Here is a 23,553-nt window from a genome sequence, read left to right on the forward strand (position 1 = left end):
ACGTAAGAAAGTAAAGTAAGAGTAAGAAAGTAAGAAAACTAAAGTAAGAAAAGTGGGCTGGGGGCGGGGGTGGCAATTATGATAATGAACTTGGCTGTTGTGTTGCTTAAATGAAAAAGGGTCTCTGTAGGCTAGTCATTGCATTGGACTGTGCTGAGCATTATCATGACTCTGTTCTAAAGAGTTCCAGGGGCCCCACTCCATCCCATGGCCTTTCTTCTTTTCCTCCATCACATCTTGGATAATATTTTTTTCTCTCTTCCCCCCCTTCCCCCCCCCCTTGTATTAGGAGAGGAAGGCAGTGACAGGGGCCCCATTTTAAAATCTTGTCTCTGGGACCACTCCAACCTTGCTACGCCCCTGCACCCGAACTTGCAGCTTCTTAGCAGGAGAATAAAAACATACGTTATGGATGATGAAGTAAATATGGACTATCTTATGGAAGAGACATGCATCAAAACCTACCACAAAATACCTCATCCCACAGTGGCATCCCTCATTCCCTTCTGCACTGCACATGGTGGTCAGGGCTAAGTGCAGGCCCAATAAGATGGAAGGGACCACACAGATGAGAATAATGCCAAAACAGCAGCCTCCTAGACCACAGCATTTTTGCTCCTATTTATTTATTCATTCGATTTCTATTCTGCCCTTCCAAAAATGGCTCGGGGTGGTTTACACACAGAAATAACAAATAAATGATGGATCCCTGTCCCCAAAGGGCTCACAAACTAAAAAGAAACATAAGATAAACACCACAACAAACTAAAAAGAAACATAAGATAAACACCAGCAACAGTCACTGGAAGTACTCTGGGGTGGATAGGGCCAGTTACTCTCCCCCTGCTAAATAAAAGAGAATCACCACGTTATAAGGTGCCTCTTTGCCAAATTAGCAGAGGTTCTAGAGAGATAACTTATCACACTCCCATTTCTAATCCTAAAACATGAAAACAGAACAACACATTTTGCATGCTCCAAGCACTTAATATACATTATCACAGTAATTCTGAACATAAACTGCAAGCAGCTCCTATGCAGATGTGGCCCAAGTTCAGTTATGAAATACACTGATTATTCTGGCCTAATAGGGTTACTTAACCTGTATTCTAATACAGACATCCGAAATCCAGAATGCTCCAAAATCTGGAAACCACCATGGCTTTTTTTAGTAAGTACAAAACATTATTTTTTACATGAAATTAGAATTTCATGTCCACCTACAATGCCATGTTTGAGTCTAACATGACTAGCAACATTATTGCATTGAAAATTTTCTCACAATTAGTTTTCATTACATTTACAGCTACCTGTAGTTATCGTAAATTCAATGCTTATTTGTTTTTATACTTTAAATAAAACCTAAAAAAAAAACAAAAACCAGTGTACAGTAACCTTTCATGTTTAGACTTGGATCCCATGCCCAAGGAATCTCATTACAGTACAGTATGCAAATATTCCAAAATCCATAGAAGTCCAAAATCCGGAACACTTCTGGTCCCAAGCAGTTTGGCTAACGGATACTCAACCTGTAGCAAAAACCCAAGGACACCATCTGGTCAATTTAAATAGTTTCAGTGTAGTACACCAAGAGCCAGCATAGTGTGTTACACAGACTATTGGGCAGAGGACTGGGGAGACACAGGTTCAAATCCCCATTCACTCAAAGCTCACTGGACAATCACTCTCCCTCAGACTCCTCTATCTCGATGAAATGTACTTAATGGAATATTTCAAGGATGAAATTGAAGGTGGAGGAAATCCTTGAAGTGATGTTGGAATAAAAATGTAATTGATAGTTTTACAGTACAATTTTTCTATATCCAGTGGACTTTTCAAATAGGCAAGATAAAGTTTAATATCTCTCTCCCCCACCGCCCCCCTCTCTCTCTTTCACACACACACACACACACACACACACACACACACACACACACACACATCATTGTCATACAAAGGTTCGAGTTAATCATGGCCGAGGTTGTAAGTCCGTTATGGCAGACTGCTCAAAACTACGGTTACGGGCTGAAGCTACAGTACCTCCAGTTTGCCTCGTGAAACTCCAATTTGAACCTTCTGTTACCTACAAGGTTTGCCTCTGACAACTCAGGTTTTGCTGCCGAAGCATTACATCCGGCTGCTTGTGCAGCTAAAACCACAGGTTCTACTCCACAAGAAGAGGGCAATGGTCATGTATGTTCACAAGTACAAACACTCCAAGTGGCAACGTAAGCAGGATATCTCATCACAGTGCCAGGAGGGGGGACATTTGGCATGCCGGGTTGGAACTCAGATTAGGCTATACAAGGCAGACCCAAGAAGGAAACTTGGGAGCAGCAAAGTTCAATTTTTCCCCCACATATAAGTTGGGGAAGGGGGGCTCAGCCCCTTCCCCAGGTGGGGATATTTGCCCTCTAGTCTTGATCATGATAAGAACCGGGCACTAAATTTCAAATGCACGAGATGGTACTCAAGTTGTACTTGGTGGTACTCTTGGTACATGGTGAAACATTAGCACTCTACCCCACAGACCGCTCTCTCATGAGAGTGGCTAAATAAGGGGAGTGAGGGAAGATGCTCTGTGCAGGAAAACCACAGGCACAGGCACGTGGGAGAGTGCTGTCCTGGTCTCAGCGACTGCCACCATAATGCTGTCAAACCTGCCAGGCCACATGGCCATGTGGGGATATGCAACCCTGCTGGGATGTGTGCCCCTGCTTGCGGCCCCAAAAGGTGAGACCAACGTTCTGGAGCAGCTGGAAACTGAGGTTCTCCTCCCAGCATAGGGATTCCTGAGAAAGATCAGCATACAGCGCCAAGCCAGACACAGCCCAGGAACTTTGAATGGATATAAAGGGCTGTGCCTGATCCCTGTGTCTACATTGTCCACGCAAGCAGGTATGCTCTGGCAAAGGGCTCCCTCCTCTCATGGCAGGGATAGCCAGCATGAGGACGGCATCCCCTTTCTGGCCGGGGAGTAAATATTTGTGGTGGGGCACTTCTCTCCAGGTTTGCGGGACTGCCACAAGCAGAGATTGTGGAGCTGCCAAGTTTTCTTTTTCTCACTGAAAGGTTGGGGAAAGGGCCCAATCCCTTCCCCTTTGCGGGGTTCTTGCTCCCCAGGATTACTCATGATCAAATCCAGAGTCAGTAGTGCCAGTACCAAGGGAGAGCAGTAGTATTGTGAGGAACAAGCTACCCGAGCTGGGGCACAGTGCTCAATCATGAGTGTGAAGGGCAATGGGGACACCCCCCACAAAACTCATAAAAAGAGCCAACCAAGGGAAGGGGAAAGAACAGCCAACCACAATCACTAAAATTATGTGACAGCAAAGTATCCCCTTCTCCGCCCTCTCGTGAGAGTGTCAAGCCATTGGGGCTCCAAATAGAGAAAGGTTGCTTTGTGGATGGCAGTTGTGGGGAGGGGTACCCCAGATACAGCTTTCCACGTCTTGGGTACCACTGCCAAGCTGCTTCAAAAACATGCCAACTGCCAGCCTGCCCACCCACCTATGTGGAGATGTGCAACCCTGCCCGCGCTCCCCAGGGACAGCCACCATCCCGGGGCAGCTGGAGACTGGGGACCCCTCTCCTGTCGATACCTGCACTGGGGGATCTGCATATGGTGGCACGCCAGGCTGGACCCAGGAATTTTGAATGGGCTTGAGGGTCCATGTGCAGCTCAGTATCCACACTGTCCATGCAAATGGTTTGGGTGGGGGTGCTATTGGCAGGGTTTGAAAGGCTGCCCCCAGAAGGGATTCCCAAGCAGCCAAGTTCTATTCTTTTCACAGAAAAGTTGGGGAAGCTTAGCCTTTTGGGGGTTCATGCCTCCCCGGCTTACTCATGGTCAAGGCCGGTCACCTGGGTCTGTCTTGGGCCAACTGAAATCCTTCAAGGATCCAACCACCTGAATCCATGCTCACTAGCCAGGCATGTGAGTGAAAGGCCATGGAGACACCCCTGGACAACTCATGAGCACAACCATTAATGCAGAGGAGAAAAATGCCTGAACGCATAACTGATTAAAGAGGGCAAAACATCCCCTTTCCCCAACAATACTTCCCTCACGAGAGTGTCAAGTCATGGGGGCTCGGAATAGAGTCAGGTTGCTGTGTGCAGGCAAGCCGTGTGGAGGGCTGCCCCAGAGACTACTTTCCTTGTCTTGGGGACCATGGGCAAGCTGCTGCAAAGCTGTGCCCCCTGCCAGCCTGTCCATATGTACATGTACACCCGATAGCACCCCAGAACACCTACCCCACTTTCCTATGGTGCCCTTCCCAGGAATCCCTGTGAGGGGATATCTGCAATGGGGGCTCTCCTCTCCGAGGAATCCCTGTGGTGGGATATCTGCAAACAGCACAACAATGGAGCAGGAGGAGGGAATTTTGAATGGGTTTAAAGGTGCGTACCGGTGTCAACCCCTCCCTCCCTTCCGCGCACGTGCCTGAGCAAGGACAAAGGGAACGCCTAGATGGCTTTGGGGTGTGTGAAAATCTACAGAGGGGAAGAGGGTGGGGAGGTTAAGGGGGATCTGTTCTGTTTTTTATAAAGAAAGGGTGGGGAAATGGGGCCTAGCCACCTCCACGGGAGGGGGTGGGTTCATAACCCCAGCTTTCTCATGAGCAGGGCCAGTGGATAACAGCACTCCAGTTTTAGAAGTGATGTTTGTGAAGTGATGACTACAGTAGCCCACGTGGACTACACCCACTCACAAGAGTGTCAGGCCATAGGTTCACTAAGCAGGGCTGTGCTGTGTTGCTGTGTGTTGGGAAGCAGTGGGCAGGGGTATCCCAGAGACTGCTTTCCTGACCCCTGGGACAGGGGCCAAGGTGCCACAGAAACAAGACCCCTGCTTGCTTGTCCACACCTGTGCATAGGTGGATCTTCTCTTGCAGCAGCTGTAGTCAACCCCACTGCCCCAGCACTGGGGGAGGAGAAGAAGAAAGTGCCCTCTCCTTGAGAGGAAAAAAATAAAATTCAGTATATCCTGCCCTTGCTGATGTCTTCCTAAGATATAAATTCAAAGCAGAATTAACTTCCCATGGGGTTGAGCTTAATATTTAACTGCCATTAAATATGGCTCATTTTGTACTTTAAAAAAAAAGACATTAATTGAAAGCAAGCACACGAAATGGCACTAAAATAATTGCATATGTTCTACAAAAAGGTGTGGTACTCCAACAGTAGCAGTGTAGATTAATACTACTAAGGCTTATTCAGTTCAGCTGTAAAAATATGAGACTCTTTCATGCCGAGCCACTGAAGGTACATAGTTCAATTCCCAACAGGAGCATAAAATATTTTCAAATGGCTCCATTGGGCAATTAAATCTTGGCGGTTAGCTCCTCTTTTTGTTGGCAACAGTCACTAAGGATACATTTCGGTTCAAGAGATAACTCAGTTATCTAAGTTAGACTCATCACTGGAAATTCTTGCCTAGTTAATAGATTCCTTCCTATTCATCATTCGCAGACCAAATAAGTGATTCGGTACTGAATGCTGATGTGTCATTTGTGGGGGTGGGGAGTGATGGAATAGGGATAGCAGGATCATCAAATGATCATTTGTAAATATATGTAACGATCCCTAGGAAAGAAAGACTACTTGTGCTCTCCAAGCAAACATCTTAGGGAAAGCAAATCTTTTTAATTTAATTTATGTATACATACAGCTTTGGTTACTTTGGTTGAAAAGCGGTATATAAATATTTGTCATATTTGTACCTGGCAACCTAGGATAACCAAAAGAGTCATGTCGTTTTCTTCCCCACCCCCAAACACAGAAACGTCAATATACACATCAGAGGTAGAAAACTGACTGAAGCAATAATGTAAGCTTTCCCCCTGACGTCAAGGCTTAGAACTTCACATTCGCAATTAGATTTCTTTTGCTTTTTTTTAAATCTGTTAACAAAGTCACAATACATAGAGAAAAACAGAACAAATATTAAGACAATACTAGTATGGTTTAACAGACTCTTAATTAAATTGAAGAATGTTACCATAATGGATGCTTAAAGAGATAAAGTGCTATAAGCAAAAGAGACTAGAATACTGTACAAATTATAAGACAAGTATTTTCACACCAAATATATATATATATATATATATATATATATATATATATATATATATATATGTGCAAACAACAACTTAGGACAGAACCAAGATTGAGAGATGCTAATAAAATGTTAGTACACATTAGACCAAATCAAAAGGGAAGAACTAAAAATGTAATATTATCATAATGCAGAGAAAAAACCCATAATTATTCAAAAATGCTTTCCAATGATCTTTAGAATCTAAATTTTTTAAAGCGCACAAGTCCATCATAATATCAAATTGATCCCAAGACTACGTTCTCCTGTGTTTTATTATTCCAGCACCACAGAATAGCCAATTGCAAATAAGCAAATATAAACATTTTGAAGTCACACCCAAAGGGTTTTTGGTTGTTTATAGTTTTAAAAATTGCAACCTTTGTCCCCATCTCTTTCACAATCAAACCAAAGTGTAGTAGGTGGCTGACCTGCTTGGAAATGAAAGACATTGTTCCATAAATTTCAGTGTGTTTTTCCACAAAAGAGGCACATTTATGGAGAAAATCCAAAATTATTAAATATTTACAATGTTACTGGCATACATTTTTTATTCTAATCTAAAAGGATGCCAGAGTAGCTTGCGCCCAGACCCTATGTGTGTGTCAGGTCTACCGTTTTTAGAGTACAGAAGGAAAGGTGAGGGACTATTTGGCTAAAAGCTGTTAAGGTTTCCTACTTTATTGGAACTACTAAAGACCAGAGTGCCCTGATGGAAAGCAGGAGAAGAGAAGCCCAGACCAGAGCTCATGCCATCAGCTCCTCAAAAGATCACCAATGCCCTGAGACAAACTCTACTTTAAAAATATATATTTTGTAACTTTTAAGACCATACGAACAGCCCTGCTGGATCAGGCCCAAGACCCGTCTGGTGAAGCATCCTGTATCACACAGTCGCCCTTGTGAGCCACCTTTGGTGCCTTAGCAAAATGGCAGTATTTATAACAAACAAATACATATATGAAATGAGTACTGTTTACATCCTTTGTATCTGCAAATCACCATGAAAACAACAATTTGTTTTCTACATAAGAATGCCAAGTCCAACAAATATTTATTCCCAGAAAACCTGATGCTGATGAAGGATGCCAACAGCAAGGAAACGTGCTTTTCCCGGTATGTTCAAAGAGGAAGGAAACTGTAGGAACGATGGTGAAATGTTAAACAGGTCACAAAGAGAGAGTGGAACTGCTCAACATCCGTCTTCTCAGAAAAAGAAAGAAAGAAAGAAAAAACTGTGAGCAACCTCACAAAATTACCATCAAGTGTGAATAGTCAGTCCTGTAAGTAAAAATTTATAAGGAGTTGGTCAGGAAACACTTATACACCTTAGATGAGTTCAAGTATCCAGAGTCAGATTATTCACATCTTAAGAGCTTGCAGAAGTATTCTCAGAAATTTTGTCTGTCATCTTTGATAAATGCTGGAGAAAGGGACTTGTCACGAGACTAATGGGCCAATCCTCAAAAAGAATATCAGGGAAACTACACCTCACAATCTCGAGTCTCTTCCAAAATGACAAGATTTTCTGATCATCTGTCCATAAATGCGCACTTTCCCCCAACACACTAACAGGAGGAGTTGGAGTTGAACATCTGACCTTTAGTGCCAATATGAAAATGGAATTTTTATGAATTACAGACTTCCACAAGCATTACATGTTAACATTCTAGATGTTAATACTGTCAGGTGGATTCACAACTGGTTGGGAAACTGTATTCAAATAGTGCTCATCAATGGTTCCTCATCAAACCAGAGGGACAATTTGAGTGGGGTGCCACAGGGCTCTGTCCTGGAGCCAGTACCAAGGGTGTAGCTAAAACTGAACAAGGCGGGAGACAAATGTCTCTGGGCCCTTGAGGGAGAAGGAACCCATCAATTGAGCAACAGCTTGCTCTTTGCTCTCTCCCTCCTGTCTCTCTGTAGCAAGGAGGGCAGAGGCCCATTTTCACTTTTTGACCCTGGACCCACTTCAGCCTTGCTACACCTCTGGCCAGTGTACACCTCTTCAATATTTTTATCAGTGACTTCGATGAAGGGGTGAAGGGAATCCACATCAAATCTGCACATGACACAAAACAGAGAGAGATAGCTAACACTTCAGAAGACAGGAATAAAATTCAAAATGACCTTGAGAGAATGGGAAACTGGGCTGAAACAAACACAAAAACAAAGTTTAACAGAGACAAATGCAAAGTTCTGCACTTAGACCAAAAAAAAGTCAAATGCAAACGGCTTGACAATAGTACATGTGAAAACAATGCTGTGATTACAGCCGAACACAAGCTGAACATAAGTCAGCAATGTGATGCAGCTGCAAAAAATGCTAATACAATTTTAGGCTGCATTAATAGAACCACCAGCCAACATCCAGAATACTTATGCTCATATACAACATTCTGCTTAGACAAGGGGAGGGGGATAGTTTTTACCTCTTCTCCCTTCCCTCTGCTGTTTCACCTCTTCCCCCTTCCTGTACCCCAAAATTATACATCCCTGAGAGTTTGGGAACCTCAGGCATATATTTTGGGGAGACAGAGGCGACAGAGGAAAGGGGAGATCAACAAAAATCCATGCAAGTACTAGTCTCAATTCTGCTTATAGTTTCCAAGTCATGAGAAATAATAATTCCACTTTATTTCAAATTAGTCAGACCTCCTCTGGAGCACTCTGTGTCCAGTTCTGGGTGCCACACTTTAAGAAGAATGTAGACAAACTGGAATGAATTCATAGGAAAGCAACAGAGATGGACAAGGGCCTGCAAAACAAGCCCTGTAAGGAAAGGTTGAAGGAGCTGAGTCTGGCCTAAAAAAGAGTAAATTCAGAGCGGGATGGGGGACACAACAGCACTCGATGAATACATGAAGGGCTGTTATATCAAAGAGGGCAAATGACTTGCTCTCTGCTGCCCCAGAATCCAGGGTTAGATGGAAGTGTATAAAATTATGCACGGAGTGGAGAGGGTAGACAGAGAGAAACTTTTCTCCTTCTCTCACAACTTTAGAATCAAGGGTCACCCCATGAAACTGAAGGTTGGAAAATTTAGGACCGACAAGAAGACGTACTTTTTCACATAGCGCATAATCTATGGAATTCCTTGCCATGGGATGTGGTGATGGCCACCAGCTTGGATATCTACTTTTTAAAAAAATGTACAGCCCACCCACAATCAGTCCCATTGGTTTCAATAGGACTTAATTCTACATAAGTATGCCTACGACTGCAGCCTTAGTCTTACATTCAGATGCTGAATGTTGCTGCCAAATTAAACAACATTATGGTGTCTGATATGCAGCAATCCAGCATCAGAACATCCCTATTCCAAGAACTTATTTGCTGGCCTTAACAAGGCTTCAGACTGAGACATTAGGGCTAGGATATTTCCACATGATCAATGACATTGGAGAATAATCTGCTTTTTATTTACTTTATTGTCATAGTCTAAAAGCCTTGAGAAGAGATAGCGCTACAAGCTTGCAGGCAGCAAAAATAAATGACAAAGAATGTAGGCAAAGCATTCATTATACATGTAAAAATGCTACATTCCAGAAGCCATGAATGGCAATTAATTCACTTTATTCACCAACGAATGTTCCCCACCATGCATAAATCTGTTAACTATTATTTAGTTTCTGAACTGGAAAAAGCTAGTTTTAAATGTTGCATAGTTTTAGAGTGATTTTATGCCAGTCTATGTGAGGGTATAAAAAGCTTCATGGCTGAGATTTAAGCCCCATGCACTGAAAATATGAATTTGTGATGAGAAACGCTAAATGAAAGGGAGGGAAAAAAATATTAGTTACTGACTGCCAAGCACTTCTGTGCTTTCAGGTGCTGCCTTTTGTGTGGACTATGAGCACAAAGAACTCTCTATTACAAGAAATAGAGTAGCTTCTTCATGAAAAGAAATTGACATTTATTAGCCTCACCGCTCACTTGATGACTCTGCATTTCTTGCTGGCAGCTGTGCAAGGATAATAGAAGTAGAAAGAGTTCATTACTGCAGTAATGAAATTTCAACTACTATTTAGATAAGGTTGCACATGCTGCTTACATTACTTTCATAATACTGACACCAAGCTAACCAAAGTCCTACCTCTCTCTTAACACTGTCTATTACAGGCCACATACTAACTGAATATATACCATTTAATAGCAAACAGGAAAAAAGTTAGGCTACCCAAAAAGTGCACAAAAAAGTGCTGCCAACATTCTGATTTGTATTATATTTTCCTAAGCATGCCCTGCAGAAATACCTGGAGATTTAAAAAATAATAACCCAAAAGGGCATCTTGGTGCCTTGACCATATTAAACAAGCATACCTTGGCATCTGGTCCAGTCTCACCCACCCAAATGCAAAACTGGCATTTGTTTGATAGTGCGTCTTTTAGTAGTGCTACTTCAGTGCAAATAGACCAATATCTCCAGATTCTGGATAAAAGAACCACATAATTTCAAGATAATTCAATGATGACTCTGAGGATGAAAATGTCAGATATGGCCAGTTCTCAAACTGAATCATGAGGAGAATGCCATCTCTTTTTTTTAGTACAGCAATTATGCCTTTAACATCTATAAAACATTTGCAAAAACAAACAAACAAAAAACACCAATAGGTGAAACCTTTTACATCCCAAGATTGAGTTGTTAAATTTGTTTCTTGCTACTAGAAACAGCTACTAGAGCCACAGAAACCCTGCCAGAAAAAAAGTTGCCAATTACAGTGATAGTATTAAGCCAGGATCTCAAAATGGAACCTTCATGTCAGAGGCAGCATATCTCCAAGTACCAGCTTCTGGGGACATACCTCAGGAGAAGGAGATTGTCCTCATGTCATGCTTGTGAGTTTATCAGAGGCATCTCACTGCTCACTAATACAAACAGAATGCTTGACTAAATGGACCAGTTTTGATCCAGCTGCAATGCAGTTCCTATGTTTTTCGGGGAAATGTTATTTATTTTCCCCAAGGTGTTCTATATGACGGAAATGAACACGACGAATATTTATATATCGCTTTCCAACAAAAGTTCCCAAAGTGGTTTACATAGATATAAATAAAATGGGTCCTTGAAGGTAATTAAGGCACCAATTTTGAACCCACTTATGAGCTTTGAAGTCAAAATGCTAATAAGAAAAGAAAACCACCCACCCATAGGAGAGTTGTCTGAGCTTCCTTTCAAATAGCAAAAAACAAAAACAGAACCCAACTACTAGTAAAAATGCCACATTGTTGCCACAAAACATATTTGCACAACAAGTTATCCAGGCTAAGAGCTTTAAGCCATCTTTATATAAAGACAGACAAGATAGTCCATAGCTCACATAAAACCTGATGGGCCTTATTGCCGAGTGCTTTATGAGGCCATCAAAACTTACAATGTAAGCTAGCAAGCTCTAGTCCTTCGGACTTTCCAACACAATACAAACCAGCATAGATTCAAATCAGACTTCTCTGTGCTGTTAATATGAGCCACCATAATAAACTATCATTTTTATGGACTTGTTCAAAACCTTAAGATTAATGTTCAGCTCTTCTTCTTTCCTTGTAACCCTGAAACAAACCCATATCAACACCAACATGTCGTAAAATGTATCAAGCTACCAAAGCTGAGGAACAGATGGGCAACTAACACTTAGGGCCCAGTCTGAATATTCTTCCTGAGGAAAACCTGTTAACTAGCAACAGAATGAGCAGAGAGGACAAGCAAGGGCTATGTCTCAATTGTGCACTTTTGAATTAGCCCAAAACACCAAGGGTCAAGATTATATGATATCATTTTTCATTTAGCCCAGTTACACTACTAGTGAAGGTGAGGAAGGAAAGGGTGAAAGGCTGCAATTACTCTACTAAAAAACAACAGAGGAGAAAAATTAAGAGGAGTGCTGGTGCAGTAGATGGGGGATAATCTATTACTGATTATTAAAGGAATGTGTGAATAGGCATGCAGCCTCTGTAAACTCTTCTTAAGGGTGGGTGGGAACATTTGGAGATGTTGTGAGGGATAAGTCATCCCAGAAATGTCAGTTTCAGGAGGAAGCCCAGACGTTCTCCCCAGAAACAAAAACTATCCCCAAAGCATCTATATCTATCTATATAATTAATTCTCCAAGAAAGTATGCGTGGGGACATGGCAGAAAGGAGGCGATTAGCTGACAGAAGGGGAGGAGGTGATTGGCTGACAGAGGGGGAGAGAGTTCCAGAGCAGCAGGGAGTTTGGCGGGCAGCTGGAAAGCAGTTTGACAGTTGGCTCGGGCATGCCAGCGGGGGGGTGGGGGGTTGCCCAACTAGAGGCGCAGATGCTCTGCGCCCGGACCCGTGTGTGTGTGTGTGTGTGTGTGTGTGTGTGTGTGTGTGTGTGTATAAAAATTCTCTAAGGCATACCCGTGGCTAATCCTGTGCATGGCAGATCTCACGAGAGTTTGCGAGCAGAAGCACAATGGTGATTCCATATGCAGATAGGGGGGGGGGGGAGCCTGTGATGGTTAAGATCAGTTGGAATGCAACTGTTACTGGTCAGAAGATGTTCTTGATTGTAGAGGAGAAGAAGCGGGGGCAGGAGTCTGCGAAGAGAGGGGTCGTGAGGGAGGAAAGAGCCCCTTCAGGAGGATGCCATTGTGTGAATTAGATGAGGAAACAAGATGAACAAGATTTGTTAACTCAGGGAGGGAGACAGAGAGGGAGAGAGAAGGGGCAGAAAGACAGAAGGGAAGAGCGAGTTGAAGAGAGAAAGAGAGAGAGAGAAGGGAGGGGAAGAGAGAAAGAAGGAAGGGTGAGAGATGGGCCCGAGCCTCTCAGCAGCCTGAGGCAAATGAGTAGCCATGGCAGCGCCAATTGGCAGCAAGGAAGGGCCCAGTCAACCACTGCTGCTGTTTGGAGCTACCGAGGCCACTGGCGAAGGGAGGCAGGCAAGGGACGGGCCCAGGCCTATTAGTGGCCTGAGGGGAATGAGCAGCCATGGCGGTGGCAGCAGCGAGGAAGGGCCTAGTCAACCGCTGCTGCTCCTGTGGGGAGCAAAAACCCGTGGACAAAGGATAATAATGAATAGAAATGAATAAATGCTAAATGAATAGATAACCTGCTCTCAACACACACAAAAACAGTCAAATGCATCTGTATAACACATATAGACATACAATAACATAATACCAGGTGGAATTACAATATGCAATTGAAAAATGAAAAACCAGTATATACAGGTATCGAAACAAAGTCCAAGATGTCTTCAGATGTGAGAATATGAGGGGTACATACTATGCAAGTCAAATTCTCAGATCCAAAAGGGGGAGACGATGTACTCAAGGAGATGTTGCAAATGCTTGTAGTTCAAATCGTGAATCCTTCATTCAAAAAGAGCAAGCAACATACTCTGTAGAGACTGATAGTGACTGATCAGGGGCGTATCTAGGAGTAGGGCAGGCAGGGCACGTGCCCCGGGCGCCACTTGAAGGTGGGCGCCATTTTGTAAAATTAATTTTTTAAAAAAAATGGCTGCCAAAACAAAATCGCCACCGTGTATGCTCAAATGGCCTCTGTGAGGCTCTAGGTCATGCCAGGCTTTGCAGAGGCCATTTGAGCACACGCTGTGGCCATTTTGTTTTCAGTGGCCTTTTAAAAAAAGAAGATTATTTTTAAAAACGGCCACTGCACATGCTCAAATGGTCCCTGCGAGGCCCTAGAGGCCAGCGGGGTGAGGGAGAATCTTTGCAAACCCCCCCAGCCTTTAGGAAGCCCTCCAAAGGGGCTACGGGTAAAAATAAGAATAAAATAATAATAATATAAGACTCTGTACACATATTCAGATTGGCACTATGTACAGAGAATCAGGGCTTGTGAATATTGAGCTGACGCTTTAAGAGCTAGAACTATATTCATTTGCTCTTACTTTGCTTCTTGTGATAAGTGAGTTAAATGTGATGTCTTGCTAATATGGCTATTAATGGTGAGTTTGTTTTTGAATCAGTGTGAAACCCTTAATATTAAGGCCCACTGGGAGTTTCTTGCTCTCTTTCTCTCATTTTAACTGTCTTTCTGAAAGACTAGAATATATTCCAAGCAGTGACACAGTTTACTCTGCATATCCTTTAATTATTTACAGAGTATCTGGGAAAAGTCAAATTCTCCTCCATTGATTTTTAAAACTTATATAATGGTGATGCTACAATGCATAGTAGAGAATTAGACAGGCACTTCTGTTTAGTTTTCCAAGTACATCTCCACATAGTATTTGGGTATTTCATGAGCCCGCACATACTGAAATTTGTAGTTTTCCAGCATTTTTTGGTCTGGCTAAGTCCACTGCTAAATAGTTTTTGAAATATTAAAAGAGTAACGAGCTTGACTTGTATTTTTCAGCTGATATTATGGTAAAGTTATCTGAAAGATGGGTGTCAGATGCTTGGACAGGGGGCGCAATTTCAGTGTTTGCCCTAGGCGCTATTTTCCCTAGATACGCCTCTGTGACTGATGATAGAAGACAAATGACACCAGGGAAAAACCAGACAGTCACCCCGGGATAAGGAGCTGTTTCACCAAAAAGCTTCATCAGAGGCAATTTCCCATTAGTACAGGCTGAAATTATCTTATGGAACTTGTCGATATTGTATTTGAAAACAGCTTTTTTAGATACCAACATCAATTTTATGCGCAGATCAAAGGATTGGCAATGGGCTCCAGTCTCGCTCCCTCCATCACTTGTTTGTTCATGGCATCACTGGAAGATAGGTTTGTTCTGAATCCGACATTTAATCCTTTTTATCAGGATATTTTAATGTACAGACGCTATACTGATGGTGTTTTCCTCATTTTTAACAATCTTTCTTCCCTTGAACCTTTTGTTGCTTGGCTTAATCAACTTCACAGCCACATACAATTCACTTATCAGTGGGACAAAGATCGTATCCCCTTACTTAGATACCTTGGTCTTCATAGACCATTTGGCATTCAGCCTTTATAAGAAACTTCTTCATACCAATGCCTATCTCCATTTTAATTCTTATCATCCTGAACATCTCAAGCAAAGCATCCCTTATAGCCAATTTCTTAGGTTTAAATGAAATTCTACAAATGCCTCAGATTATGTTAGCGAGTCCAGACTGTTGGAATCACAATTAACTGATCGGGGCTATCCACGACATATTATTTGGAAAGTGCATTCTCGTACCAGTTCTGTAGATCGCCAGTCCTTGTTTCATACTACGGCCTGCAGTTCCAATTCTCGCCTTTTTTGGCCTGTTCAGTACACTCTGATGGCTTATAAGATCAAAAATGTCATCAAAGGGCATTGGCATATAGTGGCTCAGTTACCTGGGTGTGATACCCCAACCCCTGATTACCTATCGTAAAACTTCCAGTATTTGTGATATGTTAATAAGCACTGGTCTTTCATCTCTGAACAAGCATGGTTCTGAACCATTCGGGTTTTTTGCTTGTGGCCACTGTTCAGTATGCTCATTAGCTGCTTCTACCAAGGTTGCACATCATCCTTTTACACACAAATCATTTTCGCTCCATTTTTTTGCTAATTGCAGTTCTAAAGCCATTGTTTATGTGATTCAATGCCCATGTAATCTTTGGTACATCAGTAAATCAGAAAGAAGTGCCAAAGTTCGGATTGCTGAACGTTGTTCTCGTATTCTGCATAAGGTGGTAGAAGCTCCTCTTGTGATGCATTATATTGATAAACACCATTCTGCTGATGACATTCTTTTTTTTTTTAATGTAAGTACTGTGGATCTTCCTTTGCTTTAACAGATGCCTGTCGGACCCTTCTCCAGAAATAAGCTTTTTTCATTCATTATTATTCCACTGTGGCACCTCATGGTTTAAATTCTGCCAATGATCTGTCCTGTTTTTTATAATATTTTCTGTTTGGTCCTGTTACAGCTTGTGAGTCATTCAGTTTCTCACTTGGGGTATTATTATACATCTGATCTGGGCTGGTGTGGTTCTTTTATTAGTTTTTCATTAGTGATGGGACTATTCATAGTTAACAATTACCTCTTGATTTCTATGGGACATAACATGAGGTTAGCTTTTATGATAAGCTACTCCTTTAAGTGCAGTTTGAGCTCTTAGGAATACCTGAAACTTCTCTTGGGTTAATCTTTTTCCTCCCTTTATAAACTGGGATAAGTTCTCATTAGTTAGATGAACCCTGAGGCTTTAACATGCTTGGCTAAATTTGTTTGTATAATAATGCTTTTCTAATTTTGTGTAAATCTTGTTGTATTTATCTTTTTGTTTCTTATTAGTATTGCTTTAGTGCATTATATATATATTAGTTTCTTACATCACCATTTCAGCTTGTTCCTATTGTAATCATTGCTGGGACAAATTGCAGGTAGTTCCTTTTTTTTAATGTGTTATGTCCTATATGATTTGACATTGTCTGAGGTCTGTATCTTTGATAGGCTATATCTCTTAGTGAAGTTTTTGGTCTTAGGTATAGCTGAGAAACCTTTCAGTCTTAATTATTGCTTCATGACCTATGCTGAGCCCCTTATTAGTAAAGTGAACCTTGAATTTCCTAATAAGCTTTGATAAACTTAAATGCATAGAAATGTTATTTTATATTTTGTGAGTGTTTTTTGCGTTAAGTCTTTCATATTTTACATTGTTATAGATATTGGTCTATGTTTTCATTTCACCATTTCAGCCTATATTAATGGGAAATTGCCTCTGATGAAGCTTTTTGGTGAAAGAGCTCCTTATCCCGGGGTGACTGTCTGGTTTTTCCCTGGTGTCATTTGTCTTCTATCATCAGTCACTATCAGTCTCTACAGAGTATGTTGCTTGCTCTTTTTGAATGAAGGATTCATGATTTGAACTACAAGCATTTGCAACATCTTGAGTACATCGTCTCCTCCTTTTGGATCTGAGAATTTATGACTTGCATCGTATGTACTCTTCATATTCTCACATCTGAAGACATCTTGGACTTTGTTTGGATACCTGTATATACTGGTTTTTCATTTTTCAATTGCATATTGTAATTCCACCTGGTATTATGTTATTGTATGTCTATATGTGTTATACAGATGCATTTGACTGTTTTTGTGTGTGTTGAGAGCAGGTTATCTATTCATTTAGCATTTATTCATTTCTATTCATTATTATCCTTTGTCCATGGGTTTTTGCTTTTTTTCCCCCCCTCCTCCTTTCCATGGACCCTGGTTTTTTTTCCTTGCTCCTGTGGAGAGCAGGAGCGGGTGAGGGTGGGGAGATCTCTGGGGATAGGGGGCTGCAGCTTGGCCAATAGGCACCAGCAATGCTGCAGCCGCAACCAAGAGGGTGAGGGGGTTGGAGTAAAGGGATGGAGGCGTGACCAAGAGGGGTGAGGGGATGGAAGCAACTGGATGGAGGAAGAGGAGCAGGAGTGTAGCTCAGGTGAGCGTGGAGAGATCTCTGAGGTGAAGGGAGCTGGGGCAGGGGGTAAAGGGAGCAATCAAGTACTAGTGTGCAGATGCTCTGCACTGGTTAAGCTAGTATTTTATATATTTCGACACTACCCCAAACTTCTGTCTCTGGGCAGTTGACAGCAATATCAAACAAATTAAAAACAGAAATTAAAAGCTTGTCTTGTTTGATGTCTGACTGGAGGACCATTTAAGGCAAGTATGCAAGCTGAGGAAAAGCCCTTGAAGGTTTTGCGGCCCTTGGGCTGGGATCCAACCCTATTTGGAGGCTTGCTGGTGCCCACAATTCAGTATTTTGCAGCCTGGGTAGGTGGGATTAGCTGACCTCCCCTCAGTGGGGTTAACATCTCACAGTTGTTATGACATCCAGACTGATGCCAGGCTGAATTAACACGCAGTCTTTTGCCCAGTAGTGAGCAGTCCTCCTTATGAGGCTGACCCTTGATGGGCTACCCGCACACTGATTTTTCCTCATTACAGGTTATTGTATTAACAGTTAATAAAGTGGCCCTAGTTTATTCAAATACGTGTGCCTTGTCGTTATTGGGCCTGGGGGTGCAAAACTAGGTGTGAAGTAGACAGAGAACTCTTTCTGGCAGCTTTACTACAGTAGAGAAAATTCATTAAATATCACAAGATTGATTGATTTCTTTGAAATAAACAGAGTACTACCATATTGAGCTACATGTGTGTCCAATTTCAGAACCCTGAGCCCAGCCATTTTGGAAATGCAAAGGTTAGGATAGTAGACGGGGCATGTTGCACTTTTTTGTGAAAGCAAAGGACAGGATCCTTCAAATGAGGGTGGAATGATGGTTGGGGAGGGGGCTTCAGTAAGTTTTTGTGATTTTCTGCCATGGAACAAGCCACTTATAGGGCTTTTTTGAAGTTTGCTTTTAAAATTTCAAAAAAATCATTCAAAACCAAAAGATTGACTAATCTGCTTCAAAATCAATATACAGTGTCCTGCTAAGCTGTCCTACATCTGTGCCAAATTTCAGAACTCTAAGCCAAGCCATTTTGAGAATATAAAAGGGGGGTGAAAAGGGGTGATGCTTATGCTTTTTTATGAAGGCAATGAGCAGATTCCGCCACATGGGGGTGGAATGATGGTCCAAGGAGGAGCTTCAGTTCCGGAAGTTTTTGTAATTTTCTATCATGAAGCAAGCCAATTATTAGACTTTTTTGAAGTTCTTTAAAATTCAAAAAATCATTAAAAGTCAACGGATTGACCAACCTGCTTCAAAATCAATGCACAGAGTCCAGATAACCTGTCCTACATCTGTGCCAAATTTCAGAACTCTAGGCCAAGCCATTTCAGAAACATAAAAGAGGCCCTATTTTCCCTTGGGAAACATCATGGGGCCCTCTAGGGGAGTGGGCACATGGACTTGAGCCCCCAGATCCATGCCTAACAGTGCCCCTGTATAAATTGTACTGTTATTGATGCATTTCCCCTTCAATAAATCCAGGTATAATGATAATATATGAAACCCTCTATTTCATTCAGAATATTCATGAAAAAGGATACCTCTTCATTTAGCTGTCTCTACAGCAAAGTGTATTAATGACTTTACAAATGGTAACAGTTTAAATGGCTTAAATTTAATGGCATACACCCAAATAAGAAAAGAAGTGCACACCAGACAAGACTCCAGCAATCTGCCTATAAATTGCTTAAACAGGCCACACAAGCCAGCCAAGGAAAGTCATAAAGTTACAAATAAAAAGTGGCAATGCAGAAAACATCCATTGTCAACAAGACCAAGAATTAAAGATCACCCAAGGTCAGCCATCCTGTTGGGGTGAGTATGGTTAAGGCACACCACTTTTATAGCCTATGACGCTGGTTCCCCATGCTCCCTGTTGCTCTTTTAAATAAAAAGTCCTACCAATAGCTTTTTATTATTGCCTGTGCAACTTATCAGTGGATGGAAAATAAAACCTACTAATGCCACATTCCCTTTTTGAATAAATCTTTCCTTTATCATAATCTTCAGCATGATGGGAAGACACACACTTATTCTATGAAAATCCAGCTTTAATTGCGCACAACTAGTGGCTCCATATGAGACCAAAATACATATTTAGCAAGTTCAGTGGGACCTAGTTAAATACTGCAGTGTGGGTATAGATGTGCATGTACAACCACCCACTACACTTCCAGCTGTGGACACAGAAGCCTGCATCGACATGTAGATTTCTCTTGCTGGAGGAAGATCAGTCTCTGTGAGATGCCTGGTAGGTCTAGCCTTATATCAGGGCTGCTCAACTTTGACTTTCCTGCAGATGTTGGCCTACAACTCCCATAACCCCTGGCTATGGGCCACTGTGGCTGGGGATTAAGGGAGTTGTAGTCCAAAAACAGCTGGAGGGCCAAAGTTGAATAGCCCTGCCTAACATAAATGCCAGTCTAGGAATCCACTCCCATGGCTGGGTGAGTTTTGATCAAGAAAACATCTATGACAGACAAGGAAATGGTAGCAGCACCATACCCAGCTACCGCTAGTCTAATCGATCAAACACACATGTCTATCTGAGTGAACAGATGACCCAGGTGAGAGCCAAAATTAGATTTCAATGACATTCTCAGGAATGCAGGCTTTAACACGTGGCCAAACTGTCCCTTAGGAATGTTTATTTATTTAAAAAAAGGCTTCCCTTTTCATACATGGATTTTCAATCCTATGAACATGCTCATTCAATTTTTTAAAGTTTTCTTTAACAGTGCCTTCATTATATACAGGGTTTATCTAACCTCCCTAAGGTGTTAGCCTCCAAGAAGAGTTCTCTCAATTTTTCCTGATTTTAAAAAAGAAATGAAAATTATTAGGTTATCCATAAAATTATGAAAGTTATGAAACCAAAGTACTATAAAAACAAATCACAAAGCAGTTTTTGTCTGCTGATCTTTAGAATCAACATACAAGAAGAGATGCAAGCCATCACATTTTACAGGTGTGCTAAACCACTGACTTTATTGCAAATACACATTTGCTTTGAAACACTGCCAGTTAAAGGGATAAAGAAGTTAAATATAGCAGTAAGGCAGACATTTCACCAAAGAGCAAACCTCACATTTTAGAGTATATGTTTAAAATTAAGATAATCATAACCACTTGGGAAGTTTCTGCAATGAAAGGATACTGTAAATGAGCAGATGAAGACAAAATTCACTTTTAAAAGAAGTGATATTTGCCAAATACAATAGCTGTTGCTAGAACAACCTGTTTGGGGGCTACAAGGAGTACCCCACTATGTGATCTAGAACTGCAGGTTTGCAGTCTCCAACTTGGATATGAGCTCACAGGACCTGGTCTTGTGGTAGCAAGGAAGAGGGCTGGTCTTGTGGTAGCAAGCATGACTTGTCCCCTTCCCTGGTTGCATATGAAAGGGAGACTAGAAGTGTGAGCACTGTAAGATATTCCCCTTAGGGGAGCTAGCCGCTCTGGGAAGAGCATCTAGGTTCCAAGTTCTCCAAGACAGGGCTGAGAGAGATTCCTGCCTGCAACCTTGGAGGAGCCACTGCCAGTCTATGAAGACAATACTGCAGGGGAGTAGCAAGGTTAGAGTGGGCCCAGAGTCTCCTCGCCCCCTTCTCTTGACTCTTTAAGTCTAAAGCTGCTCTTCAGGCCCTTTCTCCAGCCAGCCCTGAGCTGATTCTGTAATAATTTGAACCTTAAGTTACAACACCTCTTTGTGAGATTCCAAATTAGCACTATTAGTTAATATTTTATTGCCCCTTAATCATTATTTTTCTTCCTGTACCCCTAATTCCCTATCTTGTTGTACCATCTCTCTCTCTCTCTCTCTCTCTCATTTCCAGACCCAAATTTTGCACAAATTTGTTCTGCAACAGACTGTTCGCTATAGTCTCACTAATTCCCCACACAAGCCCAAAGGTAGTCTCAAGATGCTCCACCAGTGCTCCAGAACAGTTCTGTTAACATAGCTGACATTCCACACAGAGTAAAACAGGCAGTTCTCAACCATACACATTGTTGCAGGTGTCTAAAACAACAGACATGGTTTTGCACAAGAGCACTCTTGCACCAATACAAAAAATGGCACAGTTGCACTTCCATGGCTCTGTGCCATTAGAAATAATGGCCATTGTGCAACTGCACAATTTTACATATTTGTGCAAGAGTACTCTTGTGCAACATGGTGGGCATTGTTTAGCAATGTGGAAGGCACAAAGTGTCAGCCAATGAAAACAAGTAAAGCAGATTATATGAAAAATAATCATCATGTGACTTGCAAGCCTTTGAGGTCCAAGAAGCATATTTTGTGTATCCTGTTTTGTTTTTTTTACAAAATCATAAGAATTGCTGCTTGTTCTAAAGCATCTAGCCTACATGGTTCCAGAAATGACACTGAAAACACAGCAGCATGATTTGCAAGGCTGTAAAAGTAGAAGGCAAAAGGGTACGGACGTTTACTGTTTACTATATTTTACCAGCTACCTCACTATTTTGATCATTAAGCATTAGCAAAACCACAACTTTTGTTAACCTCAGTGTAGGTGTCTAGGAAGCCACCAGCAGTGTGGGTGCAACCTTCCAGCGGTGGCTCTTGAGCACCCTTGCCACGTCCCCTACATCTGATGTCAGATGCAGAGGGCATGGCCTTCTCAGAAACAGGGATGCGAGGCGTCATTTGTGAGATGCTTCAGCCAGCGCTGGGTTCCCAGTCTGGCTGGGAACGCATCTCTCTGCCTTTTGAGGTAGGGAAAGGCACTCACAGCCACACTGAAAACCCAGCACTGGCTGAAGTGCCTTGCGAATGGGGCCACACAGCCCTCTTTCCACATACGGCCATGCATCCTGCATCGGATGTCAGACACAGGGAGCATGGCTAGTTTGGATGGGGTGGCTCCACAGGGAGTGGCAGCTGGGTTCTTTGGACTCGTCTGCACAATGGTGGCTCACCCCTGCCTCAGTGAATTGGAGTACCCGGATGGTAAGAGGAGAATTGTCACTTTCTAACATGGCAAGATCTTTTCCCCTGAAAATACTCCAACTTAAAATATGAATGGAAAGTTAATAGGAAGCAGATCCAAGATGGTCCTAGGGCATGGTCTCAGAGCAGGATACAACCTTGCTGAAGCCAAGTGAATTTAGATCTCATCAGTACCTGGATGGGTATCTGCCTGGGAACCCTACATATATCACCTTGAGTTCCATGATGGAAATAAGTCAGAATATAAATTTAATAAATAAAATTGATTTTGCATTTATATTCCACTCTTCCTCCAAGGAGCCCAAAGTGGTTCACATGGTTATATTTATCCTCTCAATAACCCTGAGAAGTAGGTTAGGCTGAGAGATGTGACTGGCCCAGAGTCATTCAGCGAGTTTCATCGTTGAATATGGATTTGGACACAGGTCTTTCTGGTCCTAGTTCAACATTCTAACCTATCCACCACACCATACCAGCTCTCAAAATGATCCAGATGACACCTTTTACTTGTCCATATAGGAAAGTAACGTTTTAAAGTTGTGCAGCTTGAGACAGAAAAAATAGTCTGTCCTGCCCTTAAAAAAAAGAGAGAGAGAGAGAGAAAGAACAACCCCTTTTGATTTCTGGAAGTGTGTTAATTTCATATTAAAGTGTTTTCTCAGATTGACTGATATAGCCTAGACACAGAAGTTCATCTTATCCTAATATTTAACATCCCAGACAATACCTTGGCTAGGGTGGGGTGGGAACTGCAAAAATTCAGTGGCCAACATCCAGTCTAATTTTCTGCAGACACACCTAGTTTTTCTACTGAGAGGGGTGTGTCTGTGAGAAATAGTTTTTGGTGATCCCCCAGTTTCCTCTATAGCACTTGTGTCTCCCAAAACGATCTTCCTGAGGATTCCCCAATCCTCAGAGACATAGTTTCAGGAGATACAAACAGTCATGCTAGGAACCAGAGAATGACAAAAACTGCCCCTCTTTCTCACACAACAGAAAAACCTACCACCTCCATAGAAGGTTAATCTGGATGGCAACCAATATTATTTTAGCAAGTGTGGGGGAGTAGAACCT

General features: G+C 42.1%; 1 protein-coding gene across 3 annotated transcripts in view; it reads right to left on the reverse strand.

The window, feature by feature from the left end:
* The window catches only part of FAF1 (Fas associated factor 1), a 344,159-nt gene that overhangs the window by 260,529 nt on the left and 60,077 nt on the right, over positions 1-23,553 (reverse strand). The window contains exon 1 of one of the 3 annotated variants that reach the window (XM_053244222.1): positions 12,485-12,502. The exons of the other annotated variants lie outside the window; for them this stretch is intronic. The gene's annotated coding sequence lies outside the window, so the exon portion shown is untranslated. Of the gene's footprint in view, positions 1-12,484; positions 12,503-23,553 lie in introns of those variants that run through there. 3 annotated transcript variants of the gene reach the window in all.

Source organism: Hemicordylus capensis, chromosome 4 (genome assembly GCF_027244095.1).
Source record: "Hemicordylus capensis ecotype Gifberg chromosome 4, rHemCap1.1.pri, whole genome shotgun sequence".
In the NCBI taxonomy this organism is placed as follows: Eukaryota; Metazoa; Chordata; class Lepidosauria; order Squamata; family Cordylidae; genus Hemicordylus; species Hemicordylus capensis.